Raw genomic sequence first — 14976 nt, 5'->3', positions numbered from 1 at the left:
ATAGCCACACAGATAAAATCCAATTCCCTAAGAAACTATATGACTTTCTTTTTTATTATTTTATTTTTAATTGTGGTAAAAAAAACCCCACATAACCTAAAATTTACCTTCCTAGCCATTTTAAGTGTACAGTTCTGTATTGACTAGGATAGTCACACTGTTCTGTAACTGATCTCTAAAACTTCTTCAAAAGTCCCTTACAAAACTGCAACCCCAAAGCAGGTAGACAACTGCCCATTTCCTCTTTCCCCAGCCCCTGACAGCCACCACTCTGTGAGACTTTCTTCCTCTGACTCCTGTCTCTGCTTTTTGGATTTTCTCTAACTCATCTCAAAACCTGCCATTCAGGCACACAAAACTTCCCATTCCCCATTCAGGCTCCAGTTTTAAGACCTTCATCCGCATTCTTTCCCCAGCCATTGTATGGTTAACTTCTTTTTTTTTTTTTTTAATTTTTTATTGTTATGTTAATCACCATATATTACATCATTTGTTTTTGTATGGTTAACTTCTGACTCAACTTTCAGATACAGACTTACAAGACTCTCCCAGAATGGGAGATGTACACCTACTATGTGCTCCTATATGCACCCTTCATTTCCAGTTATCACAACAATTAGCTTAAAACTTTTTTTTTTTTGATAGAATGTGAGCGCTTCAAAAGTCAAACCAATAGCTACATAAAGAAGAATATCTAGTCCAGCCCATCATTTTATTCTTGGCACCATAGCACACACTAAATAAATAATTGTTGACTGGATAAGCGGGTCAGTGTTCAAAATACCTTTGAGTATTTGAATATTCTTTTGTCACCTACTGGCTGTGTGCCCTTGGATACATAAAGATGATGATGTTGATGATATTAATTACAACATTAATGACAGCAAGCAGCCCTGGCTGTCACTGACACAACACTTCCCATGTATGAGGCACTTTTTAAACCTTTACATGCATTAACTCATTTACTCTTCCTAATAACCCTATTCATGAGGTACTATGATTAAGCCTGTTGACAGATAAGTAGAGAGGACAGGAATGCAGAGTGATTTGTTCAAGGTTACTTAGCTCCAAAGAACAGAATTGTTCCTGGAATCAGACACTTTGAATCTGAACTCATGTTCAGAAATATCACTGCTTTCTGGGGTGGACCTCTGTTTCTTTATTTATAATAAGGGTTATTGTATTGTAACTATTTCAAAATTGGGTGATGAGCATTAAGTGTTCTAATCTATGCGAGCGGCTTAGCACAGGGCCTGATTCGTAATGAAAGTTTAATAAATAACAGCATTTATTGCTGTAATATATGTCAAGTGCCTTGTTTGGTGCTTATAAGCCTGTAGGCTTTCAATAAACGCGAGCTGCCTCTTCTCTCTTTCTCCTTAATTAGAGCAAGTCAGAGGCAACTACTGGTGCCGAGGGGTTAGGTCAGGAGCATACTGCAGTGGCCACCAAGACGAAGGGTAATAACTTGTACAAGCTGGGGAAGAAGAGCACAAGTTTCAGAAAACAGCCTCCTGTAACTGTGCGCTCATGCTTTGCTGGGATTGTGATAAAAACGTCTGCCATTTGAATAATATTTCTAATTTTGAAAGCATGTTCAATTTCTCATGTCATTTTTATCTCATGGTTGGCCTTGGGAGAAAAGACATAATATCCCAATTCCCATGTTACAAAGAATCCTCAGTGACTTACCAAAGATAAGAGTAGTTTGGGTACAAAGAAGAACTAGAAATTGTTAATGTCAAAAGGTAATTCATCCTCGAACCGGGATGTTTTTGAGAGTGGCAGAGGAAAGGTAACGGTTAAGTTAGGAGAACAGACATAAGCTGGGTCTGTCCAGGGTCCGGGAGGACGTATGGGGCCCCTTTCTTCTGCTCAGCAGATTCTCCCTTCTCTTTTTCACCTTTTCTCTTGCCCCACAAGCATCACACTGACTTAAAATATTCTTCTTCCTTGATCCAGAGAATGAGTTCTCCTTCTCAGGGTGTCCATAGTTCCATTTGCTATATACACAACGTTCCACATTGTGAAAATCAAACATTATCTATTTGAAAAGAATGAGAAATTTACCCTGATGCAATGACTGCACACACATATGTGTGTGTACGTGCGTGCATGCGTGTGGGTGTGTTTGAGATCAAGGATGAGAGGCTAGCATACTTGGCTTGGTTTGCTTCTACGATGGAACTTCCCTTTTGCTCTGTTGAACCTCCTTTTTTATCAGTTACGTTGAATCATGTATTAGTTTCCTTATACTGCTGTACCAAAGTGCCATAAACTAGATGTCTTAAAAGAACAGACATATATTGTCTTACAATGCTGAAAGCTAGAAGTCCAAAATCAAGTTGTTTGTGGGGGTTGGTATTTTCACAGGCTTTTGAGGGAGAAACTCCTCAATCTCTGTCCTAGCCTCTGGTCACGCCCATGCTTACCTTGCCTTGCAGATAAGACACATCACTTCGGTCCTCCCTGTCTTCCCATGTCATCTCCTGTGTGTCTGTGTCTTTACAATGGTCATCTACAGTCATATGGAATTAGGGACCCATCCTGCTCCAGTATTGTCCTCATCTTGACCTTATGTTTGCAGTGGTCCTGCTTCCAAATCAGGTCACAATCTGAAGGACTAGGGGTTAGAAATTCAACTTTTTATTTTTTTTTTTTGTGGCAGGGGGCCATTATAACAATTAGTTAGTAAGAACAACCAAAACCAATTATATATGGAAGAATTTGCCAGCGTTGCAGCCTGTATCAGTCTCTCTTTTGCAATCATCTGTGTCTTAGGAAAGCAAGAAAATATAAGAACTAGTTGTGTCTGCTGAAGATATAACCTCATAGTGACCGTCCCTGTTCATTACCTGGTGACAGGATACAATTTCATAGACAAGAATGATAAACAGAGTTACTACAAAATTAGCGTTTTGCCTAAATTATTTTCTTCACCTGTTGTGTTTAAAAGATATGAAAATTATTTTCCTTTTAAAATTAACAAAATTATATTAGTGCTCTATTGATAAATGTATTTATTTACATAATGTCTTAGTCATGAATAGTTGCTGATTGAAATGGGAAATAGTTTGGTATTTTAATAGAATTATAGATTATTACAAGATAGATCGTTTACACTCCAGAATGTTGAGAATGACAAAGAAGTTTTTACTCTAACCTGCTCTGGCTTTACATAAACTACAGAACATGGCTTTACATAAACTACAGAACATGGTGGTATCTGGATAGCTTCCACATTCCCTGCAGGACACAGCTGGGGGAAAGAGGCAATAGGGCCGAGCAAAAGGCACTCTGGGAAGAGTGACAGATCCTCTGGGAAGAGATCAGCAATCCCAAGCAATGAAGTCTCAAAGAGAGGGGCAAAAGTTAAAGCCACTGAAGGTAGCTCATTGAGGCACCAAACGAAGAGGATGGATGGAGGTGCGGAGCAGGCAGGACGGAGAAAGCACAGGTAGAGTGTTGGCTGATGGCTTCTGTCGATGTGGAAGGGCTGGGATTAGCACCTAATGTGGCAGGCAGTCCCCGGGACTAGTTGGAGTATGGGTCTGGACTCACAAGAACCAGGTTCATGTGCAAGACCTCAGAAGCACGCATTGCCCCCTTTCCTCTACCCACTTCTACCAAGATAAAGGGGCAGCCTTAAAAGACCATTGCAGATAAGTGTCCTGACCTTGCAGCTTGCTATATCTTCTGAACCCACTGACTCTTTGGCATACGACGGAGTCTCTTACAAAACCCACAAGCATCGATGCCTTCGTGCCTCTGCTTGGAGACCTCCATGGCTCCCCACCAGGCAACTGACATTGTTCCTCTCTGATAAAATTCAGTTTTTCAGAGTTCAGCCTGCATCTTTACAGATCTACTCTCCTTACTGTTCAAATAGACTTTCACTAGTACCTGTGGAGGGAATGAAATCCAGAATGTGAAGCTGTCCATATGTTGCTCCTCGTCTCCTCCGAATTGCTATTTCTCCCCAATGAAGGCTCTGTATGACGGTGATGTCCCTTCTGTCCACCAGCTTCTGACCCTTTCTCTCATGGCGACAACCTCCACGGAATGTCTTCCTTCCCTATTGCTGATACAGATGCGCTCGTACATTCTTACACGGACTTGCTGCTTTCCTATCTTCCTGAGTTTATCTGGAGGGGCTGCACCCCGGCTCATGGTGCCTCATCACAACCCTGCTCCTGGTTCAAAGCACAGACTGCATCCGGTGTCTCCTCAAAGCCTGTGTAGGGCAAAGCTTTTGTGTGAAGGTAAGTCTTCAGTCCAGAGTCACGTTTGCATCTGATATTTTCCTCTACAAAGTAATTTTGAGTGAATATTTATCCTGAGGGACAACTGGAAGTGAACACACATGTCAGTTTGTAGCCTTTCATATGAAACTTGTGCTAACAAGGCAATAAAGAATTCATGAGACTCATTGTGAAGATTTGTGTGACCACCATATCAGATATCATTACAACAAAATCAGATCCGTACACCTTTGATGGGGACCAAACGATTCATTTTGCTGTGCACAAAGAGGAAGTGCAGATCTTCTCTCTGAGGTTAATTGTTGCTTTCACAGCTCACTCACCCTCTTCCCTTGCACCCTGTAGGATTGTCTCTGACCTATGACGTTCTTGTGAAAATTGATATCCATGGCTTATGGGCGACAGGAATAATTCAAATGATGATGGATCCCTGGAGGTGGGCAGTATGGTTAAGCATGTGTGTTTTAAGATGACAGTTGTGAAGATAGAAAAGCTCTGTCTGGACTTCCTGGGCTCCCACTTACTGTACATTAAAATGTGGTGTGTCCATCATGATTTATCTACTTCTTTCTGTTTTACATGCATTTTTGTATTTATGCTTTCTACACAGTGACATTAAACAAATTTAATATTTTGTTATGATCGATTCAAGTGCAAGTCCACACTCTGCATCTTTGCTCCTCAAAGTACAGTCTCTGGACCAGCAACGTTGCATCACCGGAGAAGCTTGGTAAACCTGCAGAATTCAGGTCAAGAGACCAAGAGAAGGGACTTCAGAGGCCTATTTACCTCAATCATGGAGTCTTCCTGAAAGGGGCTGCTCACTGAAGTTACTCAGTTCTGGAACCTCCAAGATGATCTAGCTGGAAGCAGCCCTGAGAGCTCTAAGGAGTTCCTTCAAGAGCCACTGGAAGAGGGGAGACAGCTCAGTGTGCCCCAGAACCATTAGCTCTGTCTGCACGCCAGGATCCTGAAAATGAAAGAAAACAAAAATTTTTTTATCAAGCTTTGTCAGTGGAAAAGAACAGTTAACCATTCCCCCAGCTGCCCAGTCAACCACTCATCCAGTACCTCTAAGTACTGGCCAACCAGAAGATATGTCTGAGACATCAGAATTGTACATGGTTGTTGACGTCGCCTACAATGCTGGTGTTCTCCAGGCGGAGAAAAGCGCCATGCACAGAAAGATCAGTTAATATGGATGGCCATGAAATGCGTTGAGGAGAACTCAATGAACTTATTACTATTACTACTATTATTATTAGTCTCACAATATTACTAAATTTAGAATAAAAAGGAAACACTCAAAGGATGAAACAAAATCTGACCAGAGCCCAAACTGACCCCATGGGTTTAAGAGAGAAAACGAGAGAAGACCTGACCCTTGAGCAGATCAGAAGCAGTACGGTGAGCAATCCAGGTCCCCTTCCTCAGCATTTTTTTGCCAAGAGACCAAGTTTCAAGCAAAACAAGGTATCTGACGGAAGACATTTCCACCACCGAGACCCAGGTGGAGATGAAGAGACCAGCCTACGAATTAAAGATTGTGGCTGATCAGAATGAGAAACCTCTGAAAATTGAAATAGAAGTTAAATCACCTGGTAGTAATTCAGTATGTCTCTGTGACCTTAGTGTTTCTGAAGATGATTTATTGATCGAGGTCTCTGAGAAGTACAGATTACATCTGAATCTTCCAGAATCTGTGCATACTGAAATGACTACAGCAAAATTTTTCAAAGAGAAAGCTACATTAATCATCAACAGTGCCACTGGTGGAAGTCAAGAGCATCATCTGCTTTGGGTTTTCAGTGCTAACGGCAGATGAATTACAGGACCTTCATGATGGGTGAAGAGGCAGTGGTTTATCTTAAATACTAGTTTTGTATTTTGTAAGAGTTCTTTTTCACCCAATGATGTTTTCTCATCAACTGTTTATCTTTTTTTTTTAAACTCACTCTTTCTCCTTCTCAAACTTGATGTGAAGCAGAATCTACTAAAAACAGTATTGCCGTGATACACTTTTTTTTGAAGGTCTTCTAATGGTCTTAAAGTAACAAATATGATTTGGGAAATTCTGTTTGTTTTCAGGTAACATGGGAGAATTCTTGGCTTACTGGTTGAAAAAAATTTTTTTTTTTTTGTCTAGGAAATTTTTACATCAGGAAATAAAAATAAAATTTTTATTTTTTAAAAATTTTATTTATTTTATTTATTTAAAATAAATAAAATATTTTAAATAATTTATTTATTTCATTTATTTAAAAAGAAGAAAGCAGAGTTCAGGTGCAGCCCTGAACTACTACATCAAAGTTGTAATTCATAAGAAGCTTTTTCTTGATGTTTTCTATGCACATTAAAGTTTGAGCACTCTTCTGCATCTCTATGAAATATACTCTTCTTAGATGTGAATTAGTGTTTGGTTTTGAAACATTGCCATTGTTTTTGGGAACGTAGAGCCCCCAGAAAAATATTTTAACATTTTACACACACAAAAATGTCTTCTAGCTTCCACCTGGCAGATAGAGATTTTACTTTGGGGTCACACAGATGAAATATTACAAAGAAACATTAGACATGATGTCTTTGGTTACCTGAAAAGCAAGATTTCATTAGACACTCTGTGTTTAATAGAACTAAATATTATTGAAAGTAGTTTTTTTTTCCTCAGTAGTGACCCATTTTTCCTTACTTGTAACATCTATATTTTACGTAGAAATCTATAGTATTGTCATAGAATTGTATATAAATAAAAATTGTGGCCAGGTGAGTTTACGGGGTCTGATTTTTATTGCTCCTTAAGTAACAGGGCTCCTAGTTGTCCCGCACACGATTTTATATTCTGACGAATGCTACCAACTGCAACTTTGGGTCAGTCCTAAGTCTGCAGTAGACTGTAACTTTTCTCCTACATGTTTATACATGTGTGCAAACACAGCTGCACTCAAGCATATTTGAAATTAATTTTGAGCAGCTCTAATAGTTTTGTCTATAATGAACTAACCTAAGTTCATTACAGGAGCTGTGGCGTTTACAGAGATAAGTAGAGGACAGTTCCTGCTTTCTGGACATTTATAAACCAGTATGCAAAAATAAATTGAACAGAAATCACTTTGGTATGAAATGCAACAAAAGAGCCCCTGATTACTTTTGGACAGGGTAATCAAAAATACATTCTTTGATAAACTGGTATTTAATTGAACTTTGAAAGATACGTGATAGTCTAACAGGTAGAAAAAAGGAAGAGCATTTTAACTGGGAAGCAACAGTAGGAACAAAGACAAGAAAACCAAAAATGATGAGCCATGGAGAGAAAAGGACAAATTCCCAGAAATGTAAAGTGAAAGATGTTTTAAAAAATACCAAAAATTGAAGACCGAATGCTCTACTTGCCACTACTCCATAGTATGCACATCTTCTAGCCTTTCTAAGAGCTTAGTATATGAAGGCCTCATTCTCATTAATACTGGCAGATGAAAATACTGCAGTGAATTTAGAAGACAAATGTGCAAAGACATTTCTTAAAATAGTTAACTACAAAATCACGTGGTCTCAGAACGAAAACATCATTGAGAGACCTCTTCCCCCACTTTCATACAAAGGACAGAAATCCTTTCTGGTCTCCTTTATGGTTTCCATTCCCGTTTTGCTTAAATTCATTTCATGACAGGTTTCTTCACTGAAATTTGGGAGATAACTTTTGGAAAGCTGTTTGCTTTCTTGAGTTGATTGGAAATCAGAGGAAAACCATTCAGGGATCTACTTGTCTGTCCATCCCCGAGTTCCAAATTAAGAAATTGGGAACACATTCTTTTCTTCTCCTTAGACCTGAAATGTGTGTGTGTTGTATACTCTGTGTATAAATCAGTATAATAATTCTGAATACTCTGGTATCCCTTTTTTGGAGTAGTTCCCAGACTTTTGAATCTAATGGACCAGTAAATTCAAATCATGTGATTGCATTTAAAAAAATCACTATTGTGGATCTAATTTCACTTCCATTGCATAAATAAAAATATAAATTTCACTTAAAAAGTGGGAAGAAAATCATCTCAGAATGAAACAGCCCATATTTGACCACAACTTAATCTTATCATATGTTGTAAAAATATGCACACTATAGTTCTTATGTTTCTCACATTTTTCCATGGATTAGAGAAAATTTATTTTATCATCGGCAGACCGACATTTTGAAAGCACTCTTCTGTGTGACCTCTATTTTGTAAATATCTCTGGTTAAAATGTCCTGTCAGAGCTGAACACCTGGGGCATCTGGGTGGCTCTGTCAGTTAAGCAGCTGACTCTTGATTTCGGCTCAGGGCACGCGATCTTAGGGTCCTGGGATCGAGCCCCATGTAGGGCTCCGTGCTCAGCGGGGAGTCTGTTTGTGGGTTCTCTCTCTCTCTCCGCCCCTGCCCCAACTCCTGCATGCTCTCTCTTCCTCTCTCTCTCTCACAAATAAATAAATCTTAAAAAAAAAAAAAAAGAACACTGTATTCTCCAGCATAGTCTTCTCCTTTTTGGACCTGCCCTTGAGCAGCCACAGACCCTCTTCTTGGCATTGTCAATCTGTTTGCTCACCTCGCACTCACACTCTCAGAGCCACCACTCACATCTTTATCTGTGCAGTGAAGTTTTTGAACCTTAAGGCAACACTTTGTATTTATTTTCATTCACCTGTATCCTGTTCATCTGCCGCAGTGTTGCGTTCTGTTGAACACTCTAAAAATAATGGCGATGGATCTCTATAAATTTTATTTACAATGTCTTCAGGCTGTCAAAAAAATTTGAGCAGAAAAATTATATAGAACTCCTCATAGAACATATTCCATGGATCAATAGTATGTCATTTTCTCTTTTGCTTGACATAAATAAAAATTGAATCAGCTTTATGTACTTTAAAAAAATTCTGCCAGTTTGGAGTTTTGGCAAATGCAGCTTTGTATTTCTTCATCACCTGTTCAACGTTTTTTCTTTTTTTTTTCTTTTATGAGGAGGTTTTTAAAAATAAAAATTCTATTTATTTAAGGTGTACAACCGTGATGATTTGATATAAACACACATAGTGAAATGATTACTACCATTAAGCTAACCAACATCTTTTCACAGTCAGCATATTTTGGTGTGTGATGAGGGTACAGTATTATTAAGTATACTCATGTCTGTATTTTGATATCTTATTTATCCTACACCACTGCAAATTTGCACCCTTTGACCAACATCTCCCCATTTCTCCCCCGACCCCAGCCCCTTGTAATCACCATTCTACTCTCTGCTTCTATGGGTTGGACTTTTTTTTTTTTTTTAATTCCTCATATAAGTGAGATCATTCAGCATTTGTCTTTCTCTGACTTATTTCACTTAGCATCATGTCTTCCAAGTTCATCCATGTTGTCACAAATGGCAAGATTTACTTCTTTCTGAGGAATGAATAATATTCCACTGTGTGTGTATATCTTCTTTATCCATTCATCTTTCGATGGACATTTAGGTTGTTTCCATATCCTGATTATTATCCTTATTATGAATAATGCTGCAATGAACATGGGAGTGCAGATATTTCTTTGAGATACTAATTTTGTTTCCTTTGGATGTATACCCAGAAGTGGAAATTTTGGATCATATGGTAGTTCTATTTTTAAGTTTTTGAGGAATCTCCATAAGGTTTTCCATGATGGCTGTACCAACTTGCATTCCCATCAAGAGTGCACCAGGGTTCCGTTTTCTTCACATCCTCTCCAACATTTGTTATCTTTTGTCCTTTTCATAATACCTAAGAATATGAGATGATATCTCATTGTGGTTTTGACTTGTATTTTTCTGATAATCATTGATGTTGAGCACCTTTTCCTGTATCTAATGGCCATTTATATGTCTTCTCTTGAGAAATGTCTATTCAGATCTTTTGACCATTTTTTATTTTATTTTTTTTTTTTAATTTTTTATTGTTATGTTAATCACCATATATTACATCATTAGTTTTTGGTGCAGTGTTCCATGATTCATTGTTTGTTCATAACACCCAGTGCTCCATGCAGAACGTGCCCTCCTCAATACCCATCACCAGGCTAACCCATCCCCCTACCCCCCTCCCCTCTAGAACCCTCAGTTTGTTTTTCAGAGTCCATCATCTCTCATGGTTCGTCTCCCCCTCTGACATACTCCCCTTTTCTTCCTCTCCTGTTATCTTCTTCTTTTTCTTTTTTCTTAAAATATGTTGCGTTATTTGTTTCCGAAGTACAGATCTGTGATTCAACAGTCTTGCACAATTCACAGCGCTCACCATAGCACATACCCTCCCCAATATCTATCACCCAGCCACCCCATCCCTCCCACCCCCAACCACTCCAGTAACACTCAGATTCTTTCCTGAGATTAAGAATTCCTCATATCAGTGACCATTTTTTAATCAGGTTATTCGTTTTCTTACTATTGATTTTTTTGAACTCCTTATGTATTTTGGATATTAACCACTTATCAGATGTATGACTTACAAATATTTTCTCCCATTTTTTAGATTTCCTCTTTATTCTGTTTCCTTTATTGTGCAGAAGGTTTTCAGTTTGATGTAATAACACTTGTCTGTTTTTGTTTTGTTGACTGTAGTTTTGAGATCACATCCAAAAAGTCATTGCCTTGGCCAACTGTCAAGAAGCTTTCCCCCTATATTTTCTTCTAAAAGTTTTATGGTTTCAGGTCTTACATTTAAGACTTTAATCCATTGTGAGTTGATCTGCGTGAGTTAAGGGTCCAATTTCATTCTTCTGCATTTGGGAAACTTGTTTTCCCAGCACCACTTAGTGAAGAGACTACGCTTTCCCCCTTGTGTGTTCTTGGCACTTTTGTTGAAGTTCAGCTGACCATAAATGCATGAATTTTTCAAGTTTTGGCAAACATAGCTTTGTATTTCTTCATCATCTGTTCAACATTTTCAAGAAATGTCTCCATTGTTTCTGTCATGATCAAACACATTTAAATTAAAACAATAACAAGAAAGAAGATTTATTATTTTGCTGCCAAGAAACTCAACAACTAATTTGGGGTCAGGAAGAATCAGGGGCTAAAGTTCATTGGTAACCTGTAGCAGAAGCCAGTTAAAAATAGGAAAAATGGCTATAAACACTTAGAAAAGTAATGACTTCAAGAAGTTAGAAATGTGTCAGGATCCTAGAAAAGGTCTTAGATAGGAAGACAAACATCCAAAGGGCAGATGGCCACAGAGAGACTCAGGGCTAGAAGGAGTATTTCAGAAGAAAGCAGTTTTGTCCTTGTGTGGACCATTTATCTAAAGATGATAAGTTGACTATGAACAAATTGTTAAGAGTCTAAAATCTCTTTGGAAAGATTTAGAGCATAAATGAATTGACTTTAAAAAGCAACCAAGAATCTCATAAAATCTGCTTTCATCTTATTAAACCGTGGTGCTTATGTTACAGCCAAAGTCTAAATGTAGGCTAATAACAGTGGTGAAAGATAATTAGGAGATTAATAGATTGACACTCTAATGTAGAAGAAAAGAAAGTGTTGTATAATTTGTGTAATGAATATAACATTGGATACATAGTTAAGACATCTGACATGCCATTAATTATTAAATTTAAGTCATTTAATATTTTTGTTTCATTGTGAATCATGTAGCAATGATTAAGTCTTTCTTACATATAATACCATTTTTCAAAAATTGACACTGATAAAGTAATAAAAATGAATATATTTTGCAAAATTTAAAATTTATATTTTTGTTATATATGCAAAAGTTCTGTGCGTCTTGATTACATGAATTTCATTTGAGGGTAATTTAAATTATAAATGTAAATATGTATAAATATGTATAATATGTTTATAGTCAATAATAAAGCATTGAGTTAGTTTGAGTTTCTTTTAAGTTATTTTGTGGTGGGCAACCACTTCACACTGTATATCTATGAATTTCTGCCGTATATTTCTCATCACGATTTAGCATTAGCGACATAACTATTTGACAAGGTAGTGCCTTAACAGGACTTGCCTTTGTGCATATTCAGTACCAGTGAGCAGGCAATATATACAGTAGAAAGTTCTATTAAAATTAAGTAGGTCTGTTTTAAAGAACAATTAATATTTATTATTTATTCAGTAAACTGTGCATGCATGAGATAACCTGATCTAATCTCATAATTGATAAATAAATAGATGTTTTTAAAATAAAATGGTCAAGCCAGTTAGTTCTTTGTGGTTCATCCAAAGACCAGTTATTTGGCACCATATAGCTGTTACTTTTTTAATTAAATAATGTTCTCCAACTCTTTACAAAGCAGCTATTCTTCAAGGTCGCTTTTTCATTATCTTTAACCTGAAAGAAGGCTTCCGTAAGAATACAAATATGACTTCTCTTTTACCTCTACCTTGGGCAGAGCAATGTGAAATATTATTGGAACATACTCTGCTGTTTTGCTATGAGTCTTACAATAATTTACCCACTCCAGAAAGGTTAAGTCATGTCATCCCGCTAAAACCTCCTAAGCCTACAAAATAGATTATTTTATGGTAAAGCAGCTTTCCTTTCCAAGTGTGCTTTGCCCTGGAGGAAATGAAGTTGCCGCTTTAGAATGCTCAATAACACCTTCCACTCAGCATTGTAACTCGGAGATTAATCAGTTTCTGCTGTTTCATCACTCAGTCAAGCGGCTTCCAAAATATGGTTGCCAACCTTCAGACTTGCACCTATGCACTCTAGGATCCAGCCTTTAAATAAAGTAGGCTTTCTCCGTTGCTTTTTTTTTTTTGGTCCTTTGTTTATAGAACAGATTTTAAAATCAGTTATTTCAAATCTAACACTTTTTTTTAAAGAGTTTATTTATTTATTTGACAGAGATAGACACAGCGAGAGAGGGAACACAAGCAGGGGGAGTGGGAGAGGGAGAAGCAGGCTTCCTGCTGAGCAGGGAGCCCGATGCGGGGCTCGATCCCAGGACCCTGGGATCATGACCTGAGCTGAAGGCAGACGCTTAACAACTGAGCCACCCAGGTGCCTCTCAAATTTAACACTTTTTATCCTTCTAAAGAAAATAAATATTCCTTATAGAAGCTTATTTTCTAATTTTAAATATTTTATTTTATGACATTTTAGTGTAAAGGACTTCCATGGTAACATTTAAAAAAATACCACTTGGAGCTACGATTCTCTACTAGAATTATCCAATTAAGTAATACAGTATAATTATTATTTTAGTGGAAAACTAATATCTACTTAAAAGTATTGTTACTTATCACTGTAACATCACTGTGAATTTTTGTTTGCTTACTGCTTTTCTTTGTTTTGTTTTGTTTTTGATGTTAAGGAAATCTGCAGTATTGTGGTTCAGGATTTGTCCCAAAGACTAACTTTTATTTCCTTTTCTCTGCCTTTTTTAAACATAAAAGTAGGAATTCATATTATCCATTTCATTCTAAAACACATCCAGATATCAAAAGTTTAAATGGATGATAGTTTATGAGGAGACTTTTAAAAAATGTGATCCAGTTCATTTTAGTATCAGTTAAACACGAGTTAAGTAATGTTGCCTCCCTTCCTTGAGAAATTCCATTCCCATGGTTACTTTGTGTAGGACCCAGACAGACCTTCCTGTGGGACAGCTTGAAGTTCTTGCAGCATATTCTGGTCTCAGTGATGATCTCCTTGCTGTGAGCTCGCTCTGTTTCCCTGCAGATGATACACGGAGCCCCTAGACCCATGCTCTCAGCATGTGGCAGCCATTGGCCACACGTGGCTATTGAGCCCTGGAAATGGTGTTAACTACGACTGGGGGCATGCAGTTTTACAATTTTTATTTCATTTTGATCAATTTAAATTAAATTATTGATTTAAATTAGGTATGCAGTGTAAAATAAATTTACATTAAGCATACCTTTCTTGTTTTGCTAGGACTGTATTTGACTGTTGACATTTTAGCCTATGATTAAGATATGCTGCAAATGTAAAATACAAGATTTCAAAGATAAGGTATAAGATGAGAAAGTGGACCATCTCAGGGAAAATTTTTATTTTGATTACATGCTGAATGATAAGATCTTGGATATATTATGTGAAATAAAATATACTATTAAAGTTAATTTCACCTGTTCCTTTTTCACTTTTTTAATGTGACTACCAGAATAGTTAAAATTACCTATGTGCTTTGCATTGTATTTCTATTATGTGTACAGCTCTGGTGGTTCAGATGGTGAAGACTCTGGTAGTTCTCTACGCACAGGTGAACTTGGCAGTGAATTCACACATGACTTAAAATTTCCTCTGTCGTTACACATTCTTTCCTTTTCTAACTTAAGAGAAAATCCCTTATAATGCAGATTTCCCAAAATATGTTTTTGGCAATGTTAATAAATCTTCTCAGGGTTTTAATATGCCACATGCCATACATATCTAAACATTATACCCTGAGGCTGCTCCCCAGTTGATTTCCAGGGAGAATCACCACATACAGCATTCTGTGGATCAGATGATCAGGGGCACCTGGGTGGCTCAGTCAGTTAAACAGCTGACTCTTGATTTCCACTGAGGTCATGATCTCAGGATCATGAGATTGAGTCCCCTGTCAAGCTCCCCACTCAGCAGGGAGTCTGCTTAAGATTCTCTCCCTCTTCCTCTGCCCCTTCCCCCCCAAATAAATAAATAAATCTTTAGAAAACAGACAAAAAGATGATCAGATATTGGGGAGTGTAATAATGGTGATACTAC

General features: G+C 37.5%; 1 protein-coding gene and 1 pseudogene across 1 annotated transcript in view; both read left to right on the top strand.

Annotated features, from left to right (window-relative positions):
• NALF1 (NALCN channel auxiliary factor 1) overlaps nucleotides 1–14976 on the top strand; it is a 607449-nt gene that overhangs the window by 90404 nt on the left and 502069 nt on the right. The gene's annotated exons all lie outside the window — the stretch shown is intronic.
• LOC114196645 (PIH1 domain-containing protein 2 pseudogene) lies at nucleotides 5059–6087 on the top strand (annotated as a pseudogene).

Source organism: Eumetopias jubatus, unplaced genomic scaffold (assembly GCF_037043125.1).
Source record: "Eumetopias jubatus isolate StellerSeaLion01/CBP00866 unplaced genomic scaffold, mEumJub1_p1.0 scaffold_3, whole genome shotgun sequence".
Classification (NCBI taxonomy): Eukaryota; Metazoa; Chordata; class Mammalia; order Carnivora; family Otariidae; genus Eumetopias; species Eumetopias jubatus.
Note: the sequence above shows the minus strand (reverse complement) of the source record. Positions and strands in the feature narration are given on the sequence as shown.